The sequence below is a fragment of the Oryzias latipes genome, chromosome 5 (assembly GCF_002234675.1).
Source record: "Oryzias latipes chromosome 5, ASM223467v1".
In the NCBI taxonomy this organism is placed as follows: Eukaryota; Metazoa; Chordata; class Actinopteri; order Beloniformes; family Adrianichthyidae; genus Oryzias; species Oryzias latipes.
Window position 1 is genome coordinate 29,969,907 of NC_019863.2, and position 27,703 is coordinate 29,997,609.

The 27,703-nt window shown below is 40.7% G+C and overlaps 1 protein-coding gene across 6 annotated transcripts in view; it reads left to right on the forward strand.

Moving 5' to 3' along the window:
* Positions 1-14,066: 14,066 nt before the first annotated feature.
* The window catches only part of LOC101173932 (disks large-associated protein 4), a 152,079-nt gene continuing 138,442 nt past the window's right edge, over positions 14,067-27,703 (forward strand). For 2 of the 6 annotated variants that reach the window (XM_020703568.2, XM_020703569.2), the window contains exon 1: positions 14,070-14,742. The gene's annotated coding sequence lies outside the window, so the exon portion shown is untranslated. Of the gene's footprint in view, positions 14,743-27,703 lie in introns of all 6 variants that reach the window. The other 4 variants (XM_020703571.2, XM_020703570.2, XM_020703572.2 and 1 more) reach the window with 3 other exon arrangements.

Below are 27,703 nucleotides of genomic sequence, written 5' to 3' on the forward strand. Positions count from 1 at the left end.
TCTGGGGGTGGGGGCCTGGGCTTGCTCCGGGGGGGGCGACGCTTTCTGGCTCCTCTCTCTCTGTGTGGGGTGGGTGGTGCCGGGCCTGGGGTGTCGGCGCCTCCGGGGGTGGGCCCCTGGGCTGGGTGGCCCTGGCCCCTTTGCTGGGGGTGGGCTGGGGGACGGCTGTTTGACCACCGGGGGACAGTCTACCAGCTGTCCCCAACTTACCCCCTTCCTTATATAACCTCATATTAGGGTGAGGGGGTGGGGGGTCTAGCTTGCGATGCGCCTTGGGGGGGGGGCTACTTGGGAGTGGCCCCCCTCCTATGGTTGCCGTATGGAGTGGGCCCCCCCTCTTTCGGTTTTATTTGCACCTTAGACATGTAGGGTCCTTGGTAGGGGGGGTGCTTGGACATCACTGCAAGCAAGCAGCAGATGTCCTCCTGGCACCCTACCCGCCAATTTTAACCGCACCTTAGACATTTAGGGCCCCTTGGTGTGGAGGGTGAGGGGACATCACTGTGAGTAATCAGGAGATGTCCCCTTAGTGCCCTACTCGCCAATTTTAACTGCACCCCCCTTAGTACACACACCCCTCCCCCTTCAATATATACATTCAAACATAAACACACACACATGCACAAAACTCCCTCTCAAACACCCATACACGCACACACATTTTACAAGGAAGGTGGGACCTGGGTCCATCTGTCCCCTACCCCTTCCCTGGTGGGGGGTGCGGGCCCCTTGGCGATGGCGGCCGTGTCCCTTGGGTGCCGGCTCCCTGGGCCCGGCGGTGCTCTCTCCGCACAGTGGGGGGGTTCATATTACACCTGAGCCGGGGGTGTTCGTGTCCCTGGGGGGTGGGTCCTGGTCCTTGCCCCAGGGCGCTGGGCCCCGCCAAACTTCCAACATGGCCAAGCCTGGTCGGGCCATATTTATAACATCCCTTGTGGGCCGCCCTTTTTTCCCCGGGGTTCCCCCCTCCTGGGCGGGGGCGGCGGGCCCCTGCCTTGCTCCTACCTGGACCAACCGTGGGCCGGGTGGGTGGCTGCCTGGAGTGCGGAGCGGGTCTCCCTTGGGGGGTCCTGGCTCGTACCTGGGGTCGGGGCGGGGGGATGCCCGGAACTCCTGGGTGGTGGTGGGGTGCTCGTCTGGGGCTGTGGGCGTCCCTCTCCGATGGGGCCCTGCGTTGGGCTCTTCCGGCGCGGCGGGGGGCTGCTTTCCTGGCTGGGCTGGGGCGGCGCTCTCTTTCCCTCTGCGCCTCCCTGCTCTCTGGCTCTGTTGGCCTCGCGGCGGTCCTGCTGGCCCTGTCCTGGGTGGCGGTCTTGGTCGCCCGGGGGGCGGTTGTTCCCTGCCTGTTCCCGTGTGGCGTTGGGGGAATTCCGGCTGCCGCTGCTGCTGCGGCGGGGGTCTGGGTGTGGGGGTGGCTGGGCGCTCCTCCTCCTTCTTTTCACATTCCACCATCCATTTTAGAAGAACATATACACTCACCTGAGCACAGGTGTTAGCCCACCTTTGCACTAATAGTTTGCATGATTGAATGAATGAAAGATTTCACACTAGTTGGTTTAAAGGCATAGGTATGCGTTCGTGAACACTATCTGTTTTGTGTGCATGTTGACATGTGGACATTTTTGCGGCTAGCAGGTGTGTTGATAATATTTCAGTGTGTGTGAACAGGCCCCGCCCTTTTTGTACTACATTTGAACCGTACCGTAACGATAAACAACCAGTAAACCTGTCTGCTCTCTGCTGCTTCATGGTCTTACCCCCCTTCCCCTCCTATTATCACCCTCCTACTCCCCCCTCTCTCTAACGTCCCTCTCTCTTCTTCCCCTCTTTCCTTTTCCGTCCGGTCCAACACCAAAGATTTTCAAACATGATTGAAATTAATAAAGTTTGGCCTCAATTACAAAAGGGGTTTATTCAGACATACCTTTGGTTTGTCTGAAGATGAATAACCCCTCTTGTTAAAATAAAATATGTCCAACACAAGAGGCCCTCAGCTCTCATCTGTTTGCCTAGCTGTTAGAAAGGACAAGTTAAAAAAAAAGAAAAAAAAAAAAAAAAAACACATTAACTTTACACACAACACACTAACTTTACACACAACACACTAACTTTACACACAACACATTAACTTTACACACAACACATTAACTTAACACACAACACATTAACTCACAACACAACACAATAGCTCACAACACAACACATTAACTCACAACACAACACATTAACTCACAACACAACACAATAACTCACAACACAACACATTAACTCACAACACAACACAATAACTCACAACACAACACATTAACTCACAACACAACACATTAACTCATGGCCCAGAAGGGTCACAACACAACACATTAACTTACCTCACAACACATTAACTTACAACGGAAGTAAAGCAGCAATTGAAGTGCTTTTATTCTGAAATTTCTACTGGGCTGAGCAGCTAACTACCTAACAGAAAGTAATGTCACAGTGAGCTGTGGAGGGAGCATGTTATTGCTACAAGAGAAGTTAGCAGCAGTGTTGCCAGAAACTTTGTCTTTACTACGGTTCTCCTTCCTCTAAACACACACAATATGAACACACACTCCTCCCTCCGCTCTGACACCCCCCTCTGTCGCTGCACGCGCGCTCCTCTCCTCTCCTTTTTTCCGCTCCGTCCTGTGTGTGCGTGTGTGTTGGGGACTGCACGTGCCTGTGTGAGAGGACGGAGCGGAAAAAAGGAGAGGAGAGGAGCGCGCGTGCAGCTCCCTCCACAGCTCACTGTGACATTACTTTCTGTTAGGTAGTTAGCTGCTCAGCCCAGTGGAAATTTCAGAATAAAAGCACTTCAATTGCTGCTTTACTTCCGTTGTGAGTTAATGTGTTGTGAGGTAAGTTAATGTGTTGTGTTGTGACCCTTCTGGGCCATGAGTTAATGTGTTGTGTTGTGAGTTAATGTGTTGTGTTGTGAGTTATTGTGTTGTGTTGTGAGTTAATGTGTTGTGTTGTGAGTTATTGTGTTGTGTTGTGAGTTATTGTGTTGTGTTGTGAGTTAATGTGTTGTGTGTTAAGTTAATGTGTTGTGTGTAAAGTTAATCTGTTGTGTGTAAAGTTAATCTGTTGTGTGTAAAGTTAGTGTGTTGTGTGTAAAGTTAGTGTGTTGTGTGTAAAGTTAGTGTGTTGTGTGTAAAGTTAATGTGTTGTGTGTAAAGTTAGTGTGTTGTGTATAAAGTTAATGTGTTGTGTTGTGACCCTTCTGGGCCACCGTAGTATTGTGTATTTTGTGGAGCATTGAATGGATATGCAAATTCCATTCGGATTAATAAAGTACTCTCTATTTCTCTAAATTTTCCAGATGATCAATGGGACTATTTTGTGTTTACATTATGTACAATTAAACTAAATAACTGAGATGTCAACCTTAATGAAAATAATTTAAAAATAAGCAATGGTTTATTTTATCTGAAGTTCTCCAGAATAATTTGATTCCACTTTTTCAGATCTTTTTGGAACTAAAACAGTCCAGAAAGACTAAATTCAGCTTTACAGTTTTTCTTTTTAACATTTGTCTAATTCCACAACTATCAGAAGCCCAGAAGTCCCAAATGATGAGTTTAGTTTCACGACACCCAGATATTTTTGGTCTTGTTCATTTTTGTGTTGCATGCCACCTCATGTGAGCGTTAGAGTCCGAGCCTGCTGGAGTCCCACGTCACATGACGCGGCGGAAGCTGACGTGGTTGGTGCGCTGACAGGAATAGAAAGAGAAACACAAGCTTGAGAAGTGCTAGGAGAAATAATCGGGTTTGGTTTGATGAGTGAGAGGCGGCACATTTTACTGACATGTCTTCCGGTGACATTTAAAGTCTGGTGAGGGAAAGAAAAGAGATCACATGGAGAAAGAAATGTAAAAAAGAAAACACTCCAACAATTTGGCTCAACATCTCCTGATGGGCTTTGGTAATTGGTCTTTCTTGGCTTGGAAATAATTGGATTGACCTCTGGGAGTCCAACACAGATCAATTCTGTGTGTTTTTGTGTCAGAATTGTCTTGTTGTGTGCTCTGACAGAAGGAAAGGTCAGAGAAGCAGGTGAATTTTTTACAGTAGTTGCTGTGCTCGACCAGGAGGTCTGGATTAGAGCTCAAAAGATGAATTGTACCGTCACATCACTGTGAAGGCAATTCTTCTAGTCCGTGAGAAAAAAGCAATTCTGTACAGCCTTTGTTTAAAGTGGATGTGCACGAAAATAAAAAGCTCTTTTAGTCAAGTGTTGAGTTTCTTTCTAAACCTAAAGGACGGCCTGTAGTGTCAGATGAGGTGAACACATGTGACACATACATTGCATAAAAATAACCTCTGTCTTAGTGTTCATTTGAGTCTCTACCCTAAAGATAACAAACTTTCATTCATGCTGAATGAATGAAAGTTTTTTTTTCCTGCAGCTGTTTCACCAGCTGCTGATTTGGTGCAAGGCGCATCATGCCTGTGTGTGTTTTAACGTGTTTGCCGTGGTGTTCTGGTATTGATTTTAAGCTCTTACCTTTGGCCAACAGCTGAGCATCATTATACCGCTTGTTTGCTGAATTTATTGTGTCCTTACCTTAAGTTTCCAGGTGTTCTGCACTTGAGGGTTTTCTTCTGTCGTCTTTTATTTAGGCTTTCAGTGCTTCGCTCTTTTTCTGTCAAAAACAAATCCCGCAGTAAATCCTTTGACTCATAAAAGGTACTGTTTTGATCTCCTGAGGTTTCAACATCGAATGAACCGCGACTGTGCTCTTGTGACAACCTTCAGTCTTTATTTCTGGACATTCAAACTAAAGACGGAAATAAGACCTGACTGAGATGACCCCATTCAGATTACATGTAATGCATGATCTTGCCTTAGTTAATATGTTGGTGCTCTAAAAAAAAACTTCTGTAATCTGTAATCATCTGTACTCCAACCATTGGATATGTTTTGGTGGCTCAGCTGACTTACACTTACAGAAAACTTGGAACATGCATTAAATTTAAATAAACAGAGAAAGATGGGCTGGGAATAAATAGAGACATCCTTTATTACAAGGCTCATTTATGAGGGTTTTTTTCAGATAACTAGAATAAGGCATTTATTGTATTAAATTTTAGATTTTTGGGGTTTCCTCATTGAGATTTATTACCTTTGTTGTCCTTTGTGTTTGAACACTTCATTTCTACCAGAGGATGTCAAGCAGAAGCAGCGCATGCTACAAAAAGCGGACCATGTTTAATGGATGCAAGCATTTTTTATATTATTCCAAACCCGCTCATATCCTGAAGAAGACATTTAATGCTAACAAACAGGTCTGACCGACTAACTTGAATACTGTCATAGCGGTTCAGAATGTTCCAGCGTGCTCATTAGAGATGACACTTGGGCAATGGGAGAAGGTAGGCAGCACCAGATTCCTGGGTGTGCACAACATAGAAGACTTTTTCCTGGATCAACAACGCAGTAATGAAGCCTCAAGCCTATTCAGAACCAGTTGTACGAGGGTTGACCCCGTACAGGTACAGGTTTTAGGGCTGTCCAGGCCCATGGGGAGGCTTTTACGGCCCCCTCAAGGGACGTCATGAAAATGGAACGTACCATTGTCATGCGTAATGTTAGCATGTCATGAAGTAATCATAAGGGTGATGGAAGTCAACGCCAAACTCTAGTTGTTAGTAAAAGTGTAATTACTAGCCCCTTACTGACCGCACGCACATGCTGCATCCACGGGATACATATGTGCCCATAGGATGCCAAAAAAAAAACACACTCTGATTGTGTAATTCATTTCTTACTGTCAGGCTGCATGCAATGAAGTTGTTGAGCAGCACCAACGGACTCCTTGTGCAGCATTTTTTTTTCCTTTGTTGAGGGGGGCTGTTGAAAAACAGAAAAATATCCCCTACTTTCTCCCTTACTTACCCTTGGGTGGTGTATAAGTGTTCACTACAACCCTTTGCTGGTAACATGACAGTGGAAACAAGTATTTTCGCTAGTGGCTTACCGAGCGGTTTACAACCTTGATGTTTCTTGCACGCCACCTGCGTGCCCCATACAGAGTTGCCCATTTTGCACCTGCAGACAGCCCGGATCCATCCGTATGGGCAATTGGGACTAAGGGGGTAAAAAAACTAACAAGACCTTCTTTGAACTGAGCAGAGCCAGAGCACAAGCCCCCATCACGTGCAGAAGAACCACAGACAGACAGTCTCCTGACCTTGTATGACGGCAGCGGAGACGCATCACGCAGTGGCTTTTGTTGAGAGAACCCAAAGAAACTTTTGGAAAAAAATGTAATTCTTCCTCACAGAATCTCTCTCCCTTCCCTCCAGGACAAGTACCCTCACCCATAAATCCCTTCGTGCTGAGATTGACCCCACCCACCCACAGCTTCTTCAGTCTGCTGCCCACAGGGATGAGACTGCTTAGCCCACAGACCAGAACCAGAAGGCTCAAAGAGCAGTTTTTCCTCCATCAGGCCATCAGAAAGCTGAACTTTTCCTTCTTCTGACCCCTCTACCCCTTTTGCTCACAGCGTGAACTTTGGCCCCCCATCCCACTAACCACATTTCACAAAACATTTATTCTATTTGCACTAAGCTGTCACTTAGACTGGAAGTAATGTGAGTAATTGTTGTTCACTTGAAACTCTCTTTACTTTACAAAAATTTCAATATAAACATGTTGTTGTTAAATGTTTACAAGAGCCTTGTGCTGCACCAGAACATCAGTTTTTTGTAGTTGTCTAACAGTATAAATTCTTTGGCTTTTGATTATGAAACATCTTTCATCTTTTTCTAAAAATATTTTTTAAGTAGCTGAAGGAAATTTTGAATTTATGGGGATTTTCTCAACCGAATGTGTTTGGAAGCTTCAAGGCTCAACTTGCCAAAATGATCTTTTTTTTTTATTTTAAAAACCAAAAGTGACTGAAATTGACTGTAGGATTTACACTTCAGGGCCACCGTACTTTTTGTCCATATTATACACTATTTAAAAGTAGTAAAAATAAGCTTCAACTTCAACTACCCTAAGCAGAAGAAAGAGATTACCCAGTGTGACCAAATTGTGATTTTTTTTTTATTCTACCTTTATTTTACCAGAAAGTCCCATTGAGATAAGATCTCTTTTTCGAGGAAGACCTGCCCCGAAAGGCACCATCACAAGAATAACATTCAGTTAAAACAATACAATAAAATACAATTAAAACGAACAGTGAAAAATAAATAAAAAGGTTAAAGTTGGACCAAAGATAACAACATGAATATAGGAAGTTTAAAAAAAAAAGGGATTCTGTCGAGATTTTTTCAGTTTTACCAGAATTCCTCAACAAGGGAAAACGTTTGTTATTTTTCCATTTTTTTGTTGTAATAAAAGCAAGAAGAGTTTTGTTGAACTAAATAGATAACTCGTATGCATTAAAAAATGACCAGAAAAATATGTTTTTGTTCGTTTTTTATAAGGAAAACAATCTGGTTGGCATTGAGTTTATTTAGATAAGTGTGAGTAAGTAGACAACTGTTAACACAGATTTCACAATTTTCCATTAGGGCTGCACCTGAGGTGATACTAAACCGAGAGCCTGAGAGGTGTTTGACGGGGTAGAGTGAAGCACTCAGATTGCAGCTGGTTGGAAATAACACATTCAATATATGGTTTGACTTACACACGAAAACATGACTCAAATATTGTGCAACAAAGTCATTAACAGGAACATTCACAGAATTACTGCTCAAATTCTCCACAATAATAAAAACAAATCAAACACTGATTGATTCCCTCCAGCTCTGGCAGCATTGCTGCACGATGATCACGCCGCGGCGTCCTCTTCACAGTGCAGGAAGCATTAAATTTGAAATCCAATTACCAACCCAGCAAAATGCTGCAAGTGACACCAGCTGTCTGTTCAGATGGAAGTGTTAGGTAAAGGTGGACAGGTGCATCAGTGTGTGTGCTTATGTGTGTGTCTGATTTGAAAATTGGCAGTCTTCTCCTTTGGGCGTCACGTATTTAGTCAGTCAGGGATGTGCATCAGAATGAGTGAGAACACAGGTTTACCGTGCAGGGGAAGGATTTTCTAAACTCTTTTCAGACTGAGACACGGGAGCAGGTGTTTCCGAACAGGCGTTCCTCGTGTCCTCTGCATTCTCAACCAAAGCCCGGCTTTTGTGTTTCAATATAGTAATAAGATTACAGTCAAAAACTGACTGTAATTACCTGCAACACTGGACTCAAATGAACTGAGTTTGCCTTATTTGTCGGGTGTGTCCATCAGACCAAGCTGAAAGAATGGCTTCAGCACTCACTAATTTTGCTGATGAATGAAAAATGAAGCGATAATAAAGGCCATTTCTTAATTTAAAAAAAAATATATATATATATATATATCATATATTGTTGTAATTGGTAGTAGTAAATAAACTCTTAAATAAACTCCTTGGGTATTTTAGGGGTAGAGTTATATGACCTCCTATCATGTTTTAAAACTTTTGTTTGTTTTCTTAGAAAAAAAGGATTGGGAGAAACTTGTCCTTTAGACTTCAACGCATTTCTGCATTTACTGATTGTCTGTTTCAGTTTGAGTGTTACCATTTACTAAAATGCAACAGTTTCCAAAGACTCAAAGTCCCACTCTGATCATCTTTTGATCTATTTTCAAATCGTTCCCATCTTTAATTACAATTATGTATTGATTTTAAGTACAAATCAAAAAACCTGTATCATTTTCTAGGTCATAGTTTTAGCAGGAGTTCATTAGAGATTCATCTTTAAGTTGTGGGCGGGACCATCGGCACAGAGCAGCCCCGCCCACCCTTCTCCTCCCCAAAACTGAGAGCTCTCTGTTTACACTCTCTTCCACTGGCTTCCGGCCCCTCACAACCTCAACCTAAAGGCCTGTTCACACAGGGACGAATTTCGCCCGCGATATTCGCCGACGTTTAACGCCTCGTGACTAAACAAAGGGCACCAATGTGAGTGTGCACACCGACGCGAAAAAACGCCATGCGTCAAAGCGTCATTTTTTTAAAAACGCATCGGGTTCGTTTTTTTGGTTTGACGCGCTGCGTCAAAAACTATACAACCAATGAGAATGGCACTTTTGCACACGTGACTGGAGCTTCTGAAGTTACAGTAAAACACAACTTGGTGGCGCTCAAACATCAAACTGCCTTTCTGAGCACATATACCAGCAAAGAACATAGACGCCAAGTAGCGTCTACACCAGTGACGTGCGGTGAGGTTAAAGGCTGGTGAGGCACTGACGTCATCAGTCAGATTTACAAACATATGAACCATACTGAGTAACTTATTCACCATTTAATTGACAACAGTTAACGAGTTTTGTTTAAAATATCATTTCAACGTGTTTTTTTTTCATATACAAACTGCAGCATAGAAAAAAGCACAAACGTTTTTATCATCTTACCTTTACTTGTAAATAAAGTCCATATGCCGCTCCTTCTGAAGAAAATGACTTGCCGCTTGCTATGACTTATTCTATTGTTTTTTAGCGTCATAATCTCAGGGCTCACCGGCGCCCCCTAACATGAGGCACGAGAATGTCTGGCCTCACCCAGCGGCTTTTTTGCCGGCGTTTAGCGCTCAGCACAAGAAACACGTCCCTCACATACAGTTATTTATAAAAACAAACACTGTACATCATATACATCTGCTAAATTATGTAAACTCAGCTCATACAGTACAAGTGATTGAACCGACATACAGAGAGACAGCAGTACCATCTGACTGCATAGGTATTGCGCAATCCAAGGTGAGGCTCAGCGGGCTGGTGCTTCATCGCACGTCACTTTTTAGTATCTGAACGGCAAATGCGGAAAGTCAGCGATTTTGAAAAGAAAAAACACCCAAAAATGGTACATAGAAATGGAAAATGACTGCAAAGCACAAATTACTGATTAAATATAATAATTGAATTTATTTTTTCTCTTTTCTTCCCATAATGACAGGTGAGGCACAGCCTCACCTGCCTCTCCTGACTGCACGTCACTGGTCTACACTGCCGTGAAGAAATAATGACGGACATTCTAAAATATCCCCGAACCAAGTACCAGTTGGAGCTACTGGTGCTTGAAATATTCATGTTTTTTTGTATGATTCTGACAAGCGCGTAAATACTTGCTCTCTTCTTTTGAGTGAAAAGCTACTTTAAGAAGCGTAAAATTGCGCAGCGCCACCTTGTGTACAGGAGTATTTCTGTTTTACATTAAGCGCCATCTAATGTCAGGCAATGAAATTGCATATTAGCTCTGCTCATCGTCAGCGAAAATCGCCTGGGTGTGAACACAAAAAATGTGGCGAAAAACGCTGACGAATAACGCCTGGCGAATATTCGTCCCGGTGTGAACGGGCCTTAAGATTTCTGCTGCAACAAAAATGGCGAGCAATATTGGAGCTATCCAGCCGTACAGTTTTGAGTCAGACGCCAGCTCGGACAGAAAAATGAAGACGTACACAGATCTATTTGTGGCCAACCCAGCATATTTTCTACATCACAAATGGCATTTTTCATCTTAAAGGCAGTTTGGGTGTCATACTGCTGGTTGTATGAAATTACTTCTCCACTTTTGACCCATCCCCTGGGGGAGCAGTGAAACAACTAGCTTGGAAACCCTTTGGTGGATTAAACGCCCAATCAAACCCCTTAATGCTGAGTGTCAAGCAGGGACGCATTGGGTCCCATTTTTAGAGTCTTTGATTCAACCACAGATTTGAACTCACAACTTTACAGTCTCAGGGCGGACACTCTACCTCAAGGCCACTGAGCTGGTCTGCTTCGGATTCACAAAGACATGAACAAAGAAATACTCAAAAATGCAAATTTGAGCCTAATTTCCTTTCCATAAGTCCTCAATTATCAGAAAAAATCCACAAGAGCACATTTAAAACACCAAAAACAGGATTTTCGTTAATAATATTTTCTAAATGCAACTTAGAAACAGCAGCTAGCTGCTCTATGGCCTGTTTCTTCTTTGTACTGAGACGCCAAACATCTTCTTTCAACGTTAATCGATGTTGTCAGGGAGGTTGATGAGCAGGTGCAGACATCATGCACGGACACAGATATTTTCTTAATTAGTCCAGTGCTCGAGGAGTTATAGGTCACCTTCTTTCTGTAAACTTCTGATAACACTGTGTGTGTTTATATCCAACAGTGTTTATGTGTGTGAGAGGAGCAGGACCATGAAATAGTCCCGCATGGCAGTTCCACAATTTCATGATGCATTGTAAATAAACTCACATTTGCCTCAAGCACTAATGGGAAATCTTGGAAGTTAAGCTGAATGAGTCAACATATATGTAAGTTAATTTCTTGTAAATAAAACAAAGTGGTTTGACTGAAACCACAGAGGCTAAATGAAGCCCACTCTCCTGTAGAGCATACAGAACAGTTCTGTGGCAGGACCTAGATAGATTCTCATTAAGATATTTGATTACAGATAATTATGTGCATGACGCACCCTCGTACTCACTCATCAAACTCACCTCCCCAAATTAAGCAGCTATTTCTCACTTCACGTTCCTCTTTGACAATTCACAGATGCTGCAGGAAGATGCGCTTCCGTACAAAAAGTGGGAAGACAGCAGTGGAGGTCTGCTTTGATACACGCTTTTAAAAACAGAGATCTACAGTAGGGATCCGTGTAAAGATGCCTGGCACACCACGCAAGTGCAGATACATGTTTGTGGACATTAGGGGGGAATTCAACTAAATCAATCTGTCTGAGGCAAGTTGTTAATCTAATTGACTAATACCATTATAACATTGTTTCCAAATGAAATAAATTGATTATATCGATATTTGAAAATACCATATTGATTGAGACACAGTAGGTTTGTTTTACTACAATGTAAAAACAACCATCATTCCAGTCTAATGTGTTTCCACACATTAGACTGGAATGATGAATTTGGCAAAGTCATGTGACCATCCAGTGTGCTAGAATGTCCTAATAATGTTTCCTTTGGATTCTTTGGATGTTGAAAAACAACAGTGGGCTGAACTTTAGGAAACTAAAATGTGAATGGATTTGACATTCATTCTAGTTTACTTGTTTGTTTGGAAACATATTTAATTCACACTTGGTTATCTTGCAAGAAATACAAGGAATCTGTAAAACATCACCTGTTCAGTACCAGGTATTTTTCTCTGAGTCACACTATTCATACTGCTCCTACACCTGCCTGTGGATCCTTTTTTAGACTCGCCCCCCCGGCTGTCCCCCCAACTCCGTCTGGATGAAGCTCGTCTGCTGGACTTTAATATGTAGTTGTAGAGTTAGAAAAGTTAATTTTTCTCTATGAGTTCTTGTAAATCCCCTGTCCGTCCTGGGGGAGGATCCCTCCTTCATGTGGGCACCCCTAAGGTTTCTTCGTTTTTTTCCGGAATCCGTTTTTTTAGGAGTTTTTCCTTACCGCGAAGGGGGGTCTAAGGCAGGGATGCCAGTTTAGTTTAGTCAGTTCAGTCAGTTCAATTTAGTATTTTCCTATTGAACTTTATGTATTCATGATCCTTTTGATTTTATGTTTACCTTTTTCAATTACTGATACGAAGCCCATCGAGACGACTGTTGTTGTGAATTTGGGTTATACAAAAAAAATTTAATTCAATTGAATTGAATTGGTTGAAGTTTTGACAACAGTTGTTCTGGATCGGTTTTATGTCAGTGAATTGGATTGTTCCAAACTAACCAATATCAACTTTGAATTGGATCATCAACCACATATTTGAAATTGTTATTAAAACTGATCGTTACTCCTCTAGTGGACATTCTGAGAAGCTTCTTTTAGAGAAGGATTGTGTAAAACATGCAGGCAGTCTAGTTTATACAGTTTTAGGTGTCAGATTAACAGCTGTGGATTTTGTTTTTTTTGTCAGTCCACTCCCCCAGAAAAAGTTTGATGACAGAGAAATCAATGTGGGCAAAAATATCATCCTGTTTTAGAATTCAGATGTACATTTTAATCTGCACAAACACGGGAGCGCTTTGGAAAACTTTATGCACTAAGATCTTCCTCTCAAAATAAACATTTGTGCATCAAATGCCAAAATTTGTGTTGTGTGGATTTGTGTGTGTGTTTTTTGTTTGTTTTCTTACATTTCAGTTCTCAATTATCCACAGCTGTTTCTGTTTCACTTAATTAGTCCTCAGTCTATTCAAGGCAAAGGGTTTACAGTTGGCTGTGGCTTCTTGTCATCAGTTTTGGTTTCCATCATGTAAGTTTATTTTCTTTTTGTCATGTTTAAGATTGTTCATTTAATTAAGTTGTTGATGTAGTCTGTTCGGTCAAGAAGCATGTCATTTTCCTAATTTACGCTTTATATTATATCTCTGATTAACAGGTTCACTGAATTTCAACCAAATGCTGTCTGTTTACACTTTCAATCTAAAACTGCAACCGTCGCAGGCAATAACACTGTTTAATATTTATCTACTGTCATAAACATTTTAGCTAAGTTGCATGTTTAATCACATAATTTTTGGTGAACTGCAAACATGCATGCATAGATCCAGATCTGTGGAGTAATGAAAACAGATTTCTCCATGGCCTTCAGCCCGCAGGGAAAGAGAGGGATCTGATGTGACAGGTGGAAATAGGCCAATGACAAAGCCATGCTTTTGTGCTGCTGCTGCAGCTGCATCACCACAAACAAACTCTTTGTTTTGTTTTTATTCTAAGCCTACCTCTTTGTGTTTCCCTATTCTGATATATCAGATTATTGGTACAAAAGTAGAATATATTTTTTTAAAATATTTATTTCTCAGGTGAATACAGACAGAAAATGTTTGACAAAAGGATCTGCAGCAATGAGTTTGGCCTCATTTTGTGGCGCATTAGGAGCTGTCCATGGTCCTGAATGCATTTTATAAACATCTGAAATACACTTTCTTCCAAAAACTCAGTAATAAAATCATAAAAACCGATGAGATGTGATTTGATGAGAGGTGTACCTCTTCTTTTGTGTTCTTGTATTTTAGATTCTTACTGTGGCAACTATGGGGTTTTTTTCTACTTGAGTGTCAATTTAAAGAGTTTTGAAACAAATCTAAGAGGACACATCTAACTATAATCATAATCGACCTGATTCTGAAAGGTGTTTGAGGCGTAGAGTCTCGTCATGGAACTTTGCGCATGAGCAAAGCAGATCTCAACCTCCATGCTTGCATGCAAACTTCACAACTTCATCTCTAAATCGACGTTTGCGTGGGTGGGGCCGGGGCTGGGGCGGTCGGCGTGGGTGGAGAGGAAGGAAAGCCAGCTGAGTCCAGGTGGATGTCAAACACTGTTGGCGCGTGACTGCGCGCTCCCCGCGCTCCCCTCCGTCTTTCGCTCTCTCTGGAAGTAGAAGTCTGGTTGCAGCAGTGGATCAGTCTATGTCCCGGTTCGGCGGTCAGACAGACGGTCGGAGGCGTCGCTCTGTTGGTTGTAGATGCTCCAGCTGATGCTGAGGTTCACTTATGGAGGCGACAGAGAACCCGGGCTTTTGCTTTCACCCACGAAGGAAACGCGCAAACTGCCCGGACGAATGACGCGTCAGAGGGACGGACGCCGGCTCCCAGCGGCCGAACGCGCTGCTCAGCATCGCTGCCCATTATCCTCCCGCTCTTACTTTCTATGAAGACGTCTTCAGAGACAGATGCCCTGCATGGGAAGTTACGGGGGGAGCAGGGATAATTCCTCAAAGGCGCCTTCTCCATTTTCGTGCCGCGCTCTCCAGCCAAGGTAAATAGAAGCGTCTCCGCAGAGGGAAAACTGTTGAAGAGGCTGCAGCAGCTGCTGCTGTGTTTGTCTGTCTGCATGCATGCTGCCCCCCATTTAAGATGCTTTCATGGTGACTGTGTGTCCCGATGTCCTACTGTGGGTGTGAGATCCTCCAGCAGTTTCTATTTGCATTATCTGCCAACAAATATATTTCTAACCTTTTAATTTAACAGAAGAAAATATCATTTCTGACTTTTTTGTTGACGTTAACACCTTTTTTGACGTTAGCATCCTTTCCCTCTTCATTGCAACGGTTCATTTATAAAATCTGTTTTAGCCCACAAGTTTCTCTTCCATGTCTAGAAGAGATTCCTGCATTCTTGTTTGCATAAGAACAGATTTCGCAAAAACAGCATTGTCTTCAGCTGAGCAGCTGAAGCCTCATTTTAAAGGTTACCACATCCAGAATGCGTCCGCTCCAACTGGATTATATTGATGTGTTTGCCCTGTTTTGCTGAAAAAACACAAAAAATGCATTGGTGAACTTAAGAGGTTAATAAAGTGTACTTGAGTAACTTGTTGAGTAACATTACGTCAAAATGTTACTTAATCAAGAGAAACATGATTTTATTTCTAAACAATTACCCACAAAAGAGCAGAAAAATACAAATTTGATGTAAAAATTACTGAAGTAAGTAACAGCTCGAGTATTTGAAGCCTTAAACTAAGGAAAATCGTTCCTTTTTTGACACGTTTATAGTTTCAGATAAATGTTATTTTACTGCTTTTTTCTCAGCAGTAATATTTAAACAAACCTTCATATGCAGACATGTTCAAGTTTACTATCAAAGCAGAAAAATGCCAGAGATTTATTGCAGTTTTAACACCAACTAGTACACATAAATTACCTTTTTGGTGCAAATATATGCTGATAATTTGCAAATATATATATTTTGCTAATTGGAGCCATTTTGGCACTAAAATGACAGAAGAAATACATGAACTCAAAGCATCAGTGAAGATCACCAAGAAAGGAAAATAATCTGAGGCTTGTGAACGATTAACACATTGTGATTGTGTCTGTGCCAAATCCTTTTTTACCTCTCAATTAGTTTCAGTGTTCCCGTATCAATTTAAAATGTAAAATATTGTATAGATTATGGTATCTTTTTTAATCTATGACGTTAACAGCAGATTTAGGTCTTTTAAAGCACTCTCGACTCTTTTAGCACAGCTTTCTGAGTAACCTGAAAAGCAGCCTAACTGCTGCGTTAGTGGCCTCAATTTGATTGAACTGCACAAAAAAGAAAGAGGGGGGGGGGGTAGTAGGTCATGCTAACTCATAGCCATTTATGTCCATCTTACGTCTCTCTTTATTCTCGCATCCACTTTCACTGACTCCACCCCCCACCCCGCTAGTATGCACTCACTCAAACCACGTCTCATCGCATCTCGTCACTCGCAGCCACACTCTGCCCCCTCTGCTTGTCTCCATCACACACACAGCTATGGAGGCATACCAGCTCACAGCCATGTGGGATGATATTTGCTGGAATCTTTTTCTGTGGGTCTGGTCGCACAATTTCAGTGTTTCCTTTTATTTAGGGGGGGGGGGGTTGCTCTTCAGGACAGCATGTCTGACTTCAAAACAAGGTTAGCGATACGTGCTTAGGTGAGAAAAAGTACACAAAGCAAAGCAGAACTTTGCTGTTTTTTCAAGGACAGTGTCATTTCCTGTCCTCACCCCCTTCTATAGAGATGCTATATTGGAGAGGGACATTCACAATGTAAAGCCCAGTCCTGTATTAAATATCTGCTCAGTCATGGCGGATAGATTACACCACATTGCGTCAGGGACAAAACGGAGGGAGTATATGAAAATTCTTCTGCATCTTTCTCTGCAGACTTGCTGGGAATGTGTGTGTGGGCTCGCTAATAATTAAGTATTAATGTTACCCCCCTATAGGGGGTGGAACACAAAAAGGTGCTGCCACTGCAGATGAAGTTTGTGGATAAAAGAGCAAAAAGAAGCCTGTGATCTCTCAAGCTGGAAACAGAAAAAGCTGGAGTCTAAATATAAACATCTTCACCAGAGAGATGATGTTGCTGTGCCCCCCCCCCCCCCCAGCTGGAAGACACTTTTGCAGAACAAACCAAATCCTTCAACTCTGGTTTGTTTCTTCCTGTAAAAAAGCTATATAGAACATTTTAGAAATACAAATGATCAAGATATGTATCTTATCAAACAGTAAATCATGAAAAATGAGTCTCCGTAGCAAAAAGAGATGCTTTAGGAGTTTATCCCCATTACTTGTCATTTGGGGACCAAAAGCCACCAAAGTGAAATTACATCAACAAGCAAAATCACAAACACTTTGTCTCTTAGGAAAAAAAATCTTTGTCTTTGTTTCTTTGTTCAAATGATCAAGTGCAGACGGAAAAATGCAGATTAAAAACTGAGCCTATTTGTCATGTAGAAAACACGCTGGGCGGGCCGCAAGCTTCCTGCTCTGCTCCATTCTGATGCATCCTGTCGTGGACAAATAGATCCGTGTCAACTTGGTTTTCCTCGTGCAATCTGGCATCTGGCTGAAAAATGTTAGCTAGATAGCTCCGATATCGCTGCCATTTTTTTGCACTGCTAATAGCTGTAAGCTAGCGGGAGAGAGTGTAAACAGATGGATGATGGTAAATGGGGCGGGCTTACTGTGTGGCAACAGTTCCGCCCACAACTCAGACGTGAATTCCTGATACTGCTGCTTTGCAGAAACTATTTACTAGAAAACAACAGTTTTGCTTGCCTAAAAACGGCAAAATCATTATTAAGACAACTGGGAATGCTTTTTAAATAACTCAAAGGATGGCTGGAGGAGGACTTTAACCAGAAAATTGTGAGGAAACTCGATAATGCAAAGCGAGGGCTCAGAGGAACTGACATAAAGGGTGATGGGAGTGAACAAAAGCAGCATTTCTTTGTCAAATTAAGCAGCAGCACAAAGTATGCCTCTTATCTTATTGCTGAACATAACCCTCATAAATGTTGAAGTGTGTGTAATTTTAGAAAATGGTTGCGAAAAAAATGTTAGCATTTATAGCCACAAACTCTCTTTAAGTCACTGTAAAAGTTCAGGAAACGGGCTGAACACCAGACTTTCTTCAAAGAGTTCCTTTGAAATCTGGATGAACCTGACACGACAAAATAAAACTGTGTCATCAATTAAAACGACTAATTCACCAAAACAGACAAAGTCATTACACCCACCTCACTCCCCAGAGACGGGGGGCCAAGGATGCATGCCAAACCCCTCGTTTTTACCTGCCCTGCCGCTAATAGCAATGCTACACTGCCTGTACTGGTCCTCCGGCCTTGCAACAGCTTAGGCTAACTGCAGGGAGCTTTGCCACACAGGCTGTTGTAATTCTACACACAACATGACGTGCTACTATCACTGGTGGAACAACAGGAAACACTCATTAACACGAAAAAATAAAAGGAATCCTGACAAGAATGCCCATAAAAAAGCTAATTCAAAATGTTGAGAATGTTTCCAGACAAAAAGCTGTTTTTATGGAAAAGGCTTTCTGCATAATCTCTGATGTATAATTGGTTCAATAACCTCAGATATGCATGCCTTTATTTTTCTAAAACATTATCCACAGTGAGAATTCCATCAAAAGTCTTTAAAATCCATCACATCTTAGACTAAATGTGTTCAGTCTGCATCAGACATTTGGTTGGACTTGTCTCGCATAAACAGGGGAAACAGACTGGCTTATCATAACTGAATGAGGACATGGTGCCCTGGATCAGGTTGTCACTAATGGAACTTTTCCATTTGTACTGTTGGGTCACAAATCAAAAAAACATCAATGAATAACTTCACTGCTGACAAAATATCATTTAAAGCTCTTTATGCTTCAAAGGTGCAGCACTGTGTGGTTTTAAAATGATAAAATAAATCCTGTTCCTTTTTTTATTACATAAAACACGCTTCATTTGCTGATTTTGGTGTATTATTTTCTAGCTAAAGAAGCGATATAGTTAATGTGAAAAATTATTAGAGGTGGGATTTTTTTCTTCTTCTTCTCTCTACTGAAGAAAAATGTTTAATTCTTTCTGCTCAAAGTCATTTTCAAGTCCCAGAAGTGTTTGTGCGCTTTTGTCCCGTTAATGACTGCTCTTTACATGCTGTAACAGGAGACAACAATCCTGTCTGGACACTGACATCCAATCCATAGGTCATTTCATTTACAGGGGTATTAAAATGCGTTCTCATTATCTTGAGTGCGCTTATATTGTGATCCAATCTCCAAATTGAAAGCAAAAAAGGTGCTTAGGGAACATAGTCGAAGCGTGACTCATGCTCAGTCTCAAAATCTAGGATGGATGTAGATTCTTTTTTTTCTCTCTCTCTCTCCCATGATCCTTTATGCTTCGTGAGATTTGGTTGCTATGTTGACAAAGATGTAAAACAGGCATGAAGTGATACTTGAAACACACCTTGACTGTGGCTGTAAGTCTTTATTTGCGCAGAGGAATTATTTTGGGTATAGCTGGCTGGCTTGTCAACAGACATTTGGTCTCTGAACGAGGTGGTGGTGGGGTGGGGGTCTGTATTTGCTCTGCTCTTTTTTTTTCTCTCTGCTGCCTTGCTGAGATTACTGTGTTTCCCTGTAGCTTTCGTTGGGCATGCTTGAGTTTGTAAAAAGCTAAATGCGCAGAAGAGCAAAACAAGATTTTTCAGCTGTAATCAGCCTCTGTGAGTAAGAACAATTCATTCTGCCTTTCCTTATTTTGGAACAATCATGAAGGGGTTTTTTCACTCCTGTTTTGGTACAAAGAGGCCTTTTTTTAGAGACTGGAACCTAATGGAGTGTAAGAACAGACATCTGACTCCAATGGAGTGTAAAAAGCCACTAAATGAGACACTTTTGTGTTTTAGTATGAAGCAGATGACATCAAACCTTGGCTTGTGAGTCATGAAGGACCGGATGATTGTCAAGTGTTTTCTCTATTTGAGCAAACTGATTTTCTATTGTCAGTCCAGTGATGAAGAGTCAAACTGAAGAGGTGGAACAATTTTAATCTTTTTATTTATTTTTTATTTCTCGACCCGGACCTGTTTACAGCACTTGAACTACTAAAAAGGGGTTTTATTCATCCTATTTTCCTTTAATCCGCAAACATTCCTGTTTTCTGTTTCTTCTCAGCTTCATTCACATATGCGGTTTTCCTAACGGTCTCCTCACCTCTGCATCTTTCTCCCCCTTTAAGAGTCTAATAACAACGCTGCTTCTCACTGAAGCCTCTATTTAGATGCAGAGCCTTCTCTCATCGGCTCTTTCTCAGCGGCCTTAATCCTTCCCTCCTCTCTGCAATGAATGATAGCCCCAGAAACCGGCCTCCTGTCCGACAGACGACGGCTCATTACTAAACATAACAAGGAGAAAATGGCTGCAGTCAGAGAAGGGCTCTCTGTGAGGCGAGGTCAGGCTGTCAGCGGCTCAGTCATGGCTGTTGAAGGTGAGAGCCGGGAAGTTGGTGGAGAGAAAAGGTCCCTGTCAGGCCCACAGCAGAGAACACTAAAGGTCAGAGGAAACCTGTGTGTGAGGCAAAGGTCCAGACCAGCACAATGACAGGAGGTACAGTCCAGGAGAGCAGAATGAGACTCGCCGGGGTTCATCCCAGTTCACAGAAATCAGGCAGGCATTCATTTAAAAGGAGTGTCTGACATTCCACAGACCAACACAGTGAATTGTAACATTGTTTGCGTTTTTTCCTTCTTTTTTTTGTCGGTTTTTGTAAAGATTTAATGAGTTGTTCTCCTTTTTTCTCACAAGAACCTATGGGGACATCAGTGAAACAGAAAAAAACGTATTCTGTGGTCCACTTGGTCTGTCCTACATAGTTCTCCTTTGAGATAAAATGGGTCTGGGTTCTTATGGGTTACGGCACCACACTGTTTTTGGTTTAATACACAAACTCCCAGTTTCTATAATTATACAGGGGGGGGCAGTTGACATCACAGAACTCCCTGTCCAAACTTTCACAACCGCTAGCAACACATCAACACGCCGTCCACTAAGTTCATTCTTTAAAATTTGAGCTGCAATAATAGTCAATACCTGCGGTGTTTATGGTTGCCAAACCTGGAAAAACCATGAATCAGATTGTGGATATTGTAGATCACCTGCAGTCGTCATGGAGAAACAACCAAAAACGTTTTGACTCATGAGACAAAATTGGAAGGTGGAACCATTCTTCTTTTCTAGAACATAAGGCGTGTGTGCGTTGGCCAAGAATGCGACTTGCACTAAAGAAAATGTGGTAATCTACGAGTTTGCTCATGATCATCAAAGATCAGCTAGAATTTGTAAATTTTACCTGTGTCCAGGTTTATCTGCGAGGTCCTATGCTAGTGTGGCCGATGCAAGCGTGTACATTAAGTGTGTACTGGAGTGTGTAGTTTTGGGATGCATGGTAACCAGCAGTACTCCTTTTTTGTATCTCTTTCTGTGTACAAACCAGTTAGTGTACAGTTAACACGCCCTTGATTTAATAAGAAAAAAAAGTTAAAGTAATGTAAATGTAGAATTGATTACATCTGACAAAAAAATCTGCCTGTAGTTTAAAAAAGGGACTGTTACTGGTGAAGGAGAAGACCAATTTACACATTTCAGATATGCTGTATTTGTGGGTGAATTAGAACCACAGCCCACAGTTAATTATCTAATGTGGACAATAAGTTACTATAATAGAGACCCTTCTTTTTTATTTGTTAGATCTACATTCAGAACCTCCTGCCGCACACACAAACAGCCGTCAGAACTGGGCTAATATGATCTGTCTGGATACTGAGAGCAGCACAATACCATTGATTATGTCTCTGTTGTGCAGGTAGAGTGTCAGTGATCAGCATTGTCAGCTTCTGGGATTTGTTTTCTTTCTGCTGTTTGTCAGAATGGAAAAGAAAAGTGATAAATGCATCACCTGAAGACTAAAATACTGCAAAACCTAAGGTAAAAACTCCCATTTTCAATATTTTTTTACATTTGTAATATGTAATTTGCAATATTGGTTGTATAAAACATTTTTTTATAAACAAGTGAATACATTAATAATAAATAGAGGAAAACATTTTTAAAAATAAATGTAACAATTTCAGAATCTACTTTCAAAAAGTTTTTTTTTTACATTTTTGCCTTAGCACAAATTTAAAACACTGTTCAGTCATTAACTCCGTACAACTTACAGGAGTTACTCTAGTTTTTTGGGGGGTTTTTTGTGAAAAGGAATCTGTCCCTGCAGATTTGTTTATGGAAGTAACAATCCTTTCTATAAAAATCGACTCAAATGTGATTTTCTTGAAAACAAAGTGTTCTGCAAACTGCAGAAAACAGTTAGACTGAAATGCCATTATTATCATTTGTTATTGTGGCTCTGCAATCACACATGAACCCAGAATGGTTGGCTTTTGCTTCTTCCAATTTATTGACTTTCTGTAGTTGCAAATGTTGAAATTTTTGTCATACAGACAAACCACAGTTACAGATAATCACTTGTTCATAGTTTAAACATAAAATTAAAAGAAAAACTACATTAAAAAAACCCTTTTCAGTTGTTTACCACCGTAACTTTCAAAACGTTTTGTCAAAGATAAAATTCTGTGCAATATTTTGCATATTTCCTTTCTTTTCTTTGGTATGTTTGTTTGACTCTCAAATCAACCGTGAAACTTTTTTGATAATTCTTACCAACATTTCAAATATTTTTAAGCCTTGGTTGTTTTAGATCACATGTGTCAAACTCAAGGCCTGTGGGCCAAATGTGGCCCTGCCATGTCATTTTATGTGGCCCGTGAGAGCATAAAAGTTTTTAATTTCTTAAAATTAAATTTGGTGTGTATTTATTCACATCTAGGGGGAATCGGGCTTAAAATAACGGATCGGGCAACTATACATTAGGACTTAAACACTGTCCATATAACCTAACAAACATAATCAAATTTAAAAGGATTTATGCTACAGTAACAAGCAAACATGTTTTTTGTGCACTTTAAAAAGTTATAACAAATAAGTAGTGCGTTTTTTAACATTAAGGAATAGTTACATTTATTTTTCATTCATTTAATTACATGTATAAGTTACATCTGGCCCTTTGAGGACAGCCACTACGCTGATGTGGCCCTCAGTGAAAATGAGTTTGACACTCCTGGTTTAGACAGTCTTATATAGTAAAATACAAGTACTAGTATATTGATGGGGAGCGGGGCACACAAGGAGGCTGGTAAAATAAACCATTAAAAAAAAAATTACATAGTTTAACTAACTAAAAACATTATTATTAAAAGCATCTTAGTGGGTTGTTTACAAGGAAGTTTGAGGTTTGCTCTGAGAGAGAAAAGTGATAAATATTTTATCTTTGATTCCACCAGATGATTATTTTAAAATGATGAATGCTGAATCCAATTCAATTCGATTTTGATAGGATTTGTATTTTACCGTTTGCTGTTTTGACCTGTAAAGAGAATTTTCCCATCCAAACATTCCTTCAAAGTGTTTAATGTCTTGGATAATCTGTTTCTTCTGGCATCTGGAGACAAGACTGAACACATTGGAGGAGCTTTTTTTAGCTTCATCTGGATCTGTGTATTTTAGTAGTGTTTGGGGCAATTTGTGTTTTTTTCTTTTTTTTCTAAATAAGACTAACGTTAAGGATGTTTATTTTGTGTCTTCCAGCTTTATTTTACAGCTAGAAAATAGGATTGTGCCTCTCGTGATCACTTGTAAACAAATGTTGTTTCCACACCTTGAAAGCAAGTAAACGCTTATCGGTAACCAGGTTTCTCGAAATGGAGCAAGCGGCATGCTGCTCCTCTGACTTTAATCCAGCTGCTCCCAAAAGTGGAGTTTCAGCAGTTTTTGTCATGCAAATGCACTCTTGCAGAAACCTGCTTGTGAAATATATGAAAGAGCTCAGGCTGGTCCGTCAGCTCCTGTGAAGTCCTTATGGGAACCTCCCACTGCAGCTCACTCTATCCAACACACAGCACATGTTCCATGCAGGATGAATAATGCTGTTTAATCTCTCTGTTGAGCACTCTTCTGTTTGTGCCACACTTCACGCTTTGTAAGTGGTCAGACAAAAGGAACTTCCTACTGAAGTCTGCCTTCAAATGAACATTTACCAACAAGGTTGGGTTGGAAAAGGCTAATCTGGTAATTTAGGTGGAGGAAGAGAGGAAGAGAGTCTCAGGGCTTTAGCTGTAACGTCAATTCAGGTCTACATATACAAAATGATATTTCTTTGTCACAGATTGTCATGAAACTGCTTCTAAACAGCTTGTAGGTGGACAAAAGCAGGCAGTTAGGGTTTCTACAAAGCACAACTTTTGAAGACAGTTTTTATGTTTAGATCTGACTGTAATGTTTTTAAGCTAAAGAAAAACAAAAAACTTATAAACATTGTGCATAACTTTCAAATCTCAAGTCTAGTCTCAAAGCCATGTCCCACTGCCGCTACGTACAATTTGCGCATTGTCCACAGATGAAAACTGGTCATATGTGAATATACGTGGACAAAAAATGTTGTGGCTCTTTATGTGAAACTTTGACAGATTTATCACAAATGAACAACGGTGAAACCACTAAAGAAGTACGAATAAACCAAACAAAGAACAAGTAACCCCCCCCCCCCACCCCGCTTCATTAAACTTTTTTTTGACATTCAGAGGACTGACCAAAAAGCACTTCATATCAGCACCACGGTCAGCGCCCGCCGCGGGCCCTCGCAATGCTTTGTTAAGGTTTAACAGTCGGATTCCTCCGACCTGCACCAGTTCTAAGTCAAGGACGTACTAAGCCAATAAGTACATTTCGCGCATTTTCCACGTGTTCAATTTTGGTCTGATACATGCGTGAGACACAGAACTCCTAAATGTTTCTTGCGTAAGTCATTCGTCGATGTGTTCAGATGGCCGTCAAGGGTTTTGGCTTACATGTCTTTACGTGAAATCGGTTTTGAGCAATAAAAAACTTTGGTCAGTCGAAAATCACGCATTTGTCATAAACACTTAGCTTCTTAGCCGTCGTTTCTTCAGTATGCCTCTGCAGTCTCAAAGTAAAAAGTGTTGTACCTGATGTTGATACAGTTGATACAGAATAAGTGAAATATCCTACTCAGAACTTTCTCTCCTTGCTTTGCCCCACCTTCGTCATTCCTGGCCAATGACTGAGGAGATCTTTAGTCATGTGGTTTTGCTTACAAGCTTTGGATCAAAACATGAAATGTGGTTGGAATACAAACCAATCGCAAGATTCAGGACTCGGTCCGGACCAACAGACTTTTCCAGTGTGATTACACTGTGAGCCTCCATTTCTGATACACACAACCGCTGAAGACTCTCAGTGAGCTCTAAATGGCATTACTAATTGCGATCACTCCTATTTTTGTCTAGTTTTAATTTGCTGTTCAGCAGATTTGGTTTGTGATAAAAGGTCAGAAAAAAGAGAGCTTGAAACAGATACACTTACATTTTTTTGAATTTGGTTAAACTGAAACTGTTTCTTTTCTAAAACTTGTTCTAGAGAAACCATTTTGGGGAGAAATAGTGACAAGAAAGCATAAATACCTGTGTAGACAAATTCAATGCTTCCTGTCTGTGCTGCATGTGGGAGTTTGTGTGCGAGAGTCCATTGCACACAGTAATATAACCTTGTGTTACATAAAAAAAATCATTTCTAATGAAAAGCAATGGGTGGCTTTTAGTGCCAGGAAAGTGGATTTAAAGCTCTGGAGCCGGGCACTCAGTTGTTCTGCTAGCTGTCACTGCAAAAATGAGCAAATTAATGCAAAATAGTTAAATATAAATATAAAAGCAAAATGTAAAAACGGTAGATTAGCACAAATGGTTGGTGGGCATTTATCCATAGGATGAATTGTTGAAAATAAACCTTTGTAGCTTTGTTAATTAGAGGACTAACGACTCGCAAAAAAAATTGCCAATGGGATAAATTTTTAGAAGCATTTTGATTGTAAGTTTGTTAAACGGAAATAGTAGCGCTATCAAAACCTTTCATGAAAACGAAACCAGAGCCTTTTCAATAACTTTAGAAGCTATCAACCCTCCTTTATGAGCTCAGCCCCTTCATAACCTCAGCCTTCATGGCAGAGTGTTTATCCAATCATGGCAGATTAACAAGGTTATTCAACCCAGCTCAACCAGTGGTGGGACTTAAATGACAGGCCTGATGTGACCTGAGTTTATCTGAGGAGTGTGACACTAATTATATCATCCTTTTTGGCAGCATCACATTAGCTTAGCATTGGAGTGCTAATTCATGCCAACCTCCCATCCATGTCATCTGAAAATAACTTGAGAGGCACTAATGCAATTAAAATATCAATTATCCATGTTTTTTACAATGTGGATGACCATAAGGATAACAATCTTTATTTTCCAATAGATTAGTCATGTTTGCAGTTTGTTTAGAAGGAAAAAACAATTGCTGCCTTCATTCTGACTTTGCTCTCTTTGTGTTTCTCCCTCACGTAAACAGAAATGATTTTATCTAAAAGTAAATTGTTGCAGGGTTGTTTGTGAGCAGCATGTGCAAAGTCACAAAAGCTGCAAACTCTCATTTCGACCTTCACATCACAATAACGGTGCACTTACTATCTTATAGAATCTATGTAACGTAGAAAAACAGGAACCTTCTTAATATCAGTGACATGAGCCAGGCTCATTGGAATTTTTTTACATAAAACTCAGATTTTTTTAAATGTTTTTTTTAAATGAATCCCCACATGCTTGGCCTTCCTTGTGCTAAGTGGGTAAAAAGCTGCAAAGTTGACACAGATTGAGAATGTCATGCCCTTAACTTTGTCGTTTCTGCCCCTCGGATACGCTGAAAGCTTAAAACCCTCAGCACTGTTTGGCTCAGGGGGACACTATTAAACAAGAATAAAAAAATAATAATATAATATCCTTGCATGGTTATCATGTGTTTCAAACAATTAAGCAGAGACTAATAAGAGAAAGCTGCAAAAATATAAAATGTTCTCATTAATAAACACCTGTGGTAAGTGTTGATGTGATTTTTGTAATGAAGCAATAGTAAAATCAAGCAGAAAATGGAAAATATTCAACAACTACAATCTCTATAGAACAATTCAATAAGGAAAGATCTTAAAAGTGTGATTAAAGTGAAGCATAATTAGTCAGATGAGGTAGAGCTTCCTTATCGAAATTGTGGCAAAGCTTCACTAACGATAGGATTCTTCTTCATCTCACCTTTTAAGTTGTTTTAAACAAATTCCACCGTTTGCAAAAGAACCTGCAGGGTTTGACTGTTTGTGTCTATTTATCTTTTTTAAGGCTGTCCAACAAAGTGCTGATAAATGCAGACATTTCTGTCTTTAACCATAAACTGCTTCTTGAAACAGACTGGGTTTTTTTATGTTTTTTTTTACCAAATTCCCAACAAAAACGTCTGTTTTACTTTTACAACTTTTGCATGTTGTTGCTTCTAACATTGTCAGTTAAATTTTCTCTAAACTTTATTGTATGACAGATTAGCTTTAACCTTTTTGAAGGATATACCTCACATTAAAAAACTACTGTGCCAGGGACATAATGCTCTGCAGACCTACTAGATCATTTTCAAGTCCCTTCTTGTCATCATTTAAGTCTCTGTATCATTTACTCTGTAACAGAAAAAAGAAAATACAAAAATCTAACCAAAGTGTTTGAGTCTATGAGGTTTAGGAGTAATTTACCTCAGTAGTTTACAAAATAAAGTCATAGACTCACTCGGATCGTCATTTGATCTTAGAGCTTTTCCAGTTGTCTTTTAGTTATGATTGTAATTTTTAGCCACAAAACAAGCTGTCGTTTTTTAGAACATAGTTTCTGCAGACAGACCTGCACTGGTTCATTAGAACTAGGGTCTATTCAGGGTTGAGTTGTGGGCAAAACAGTTG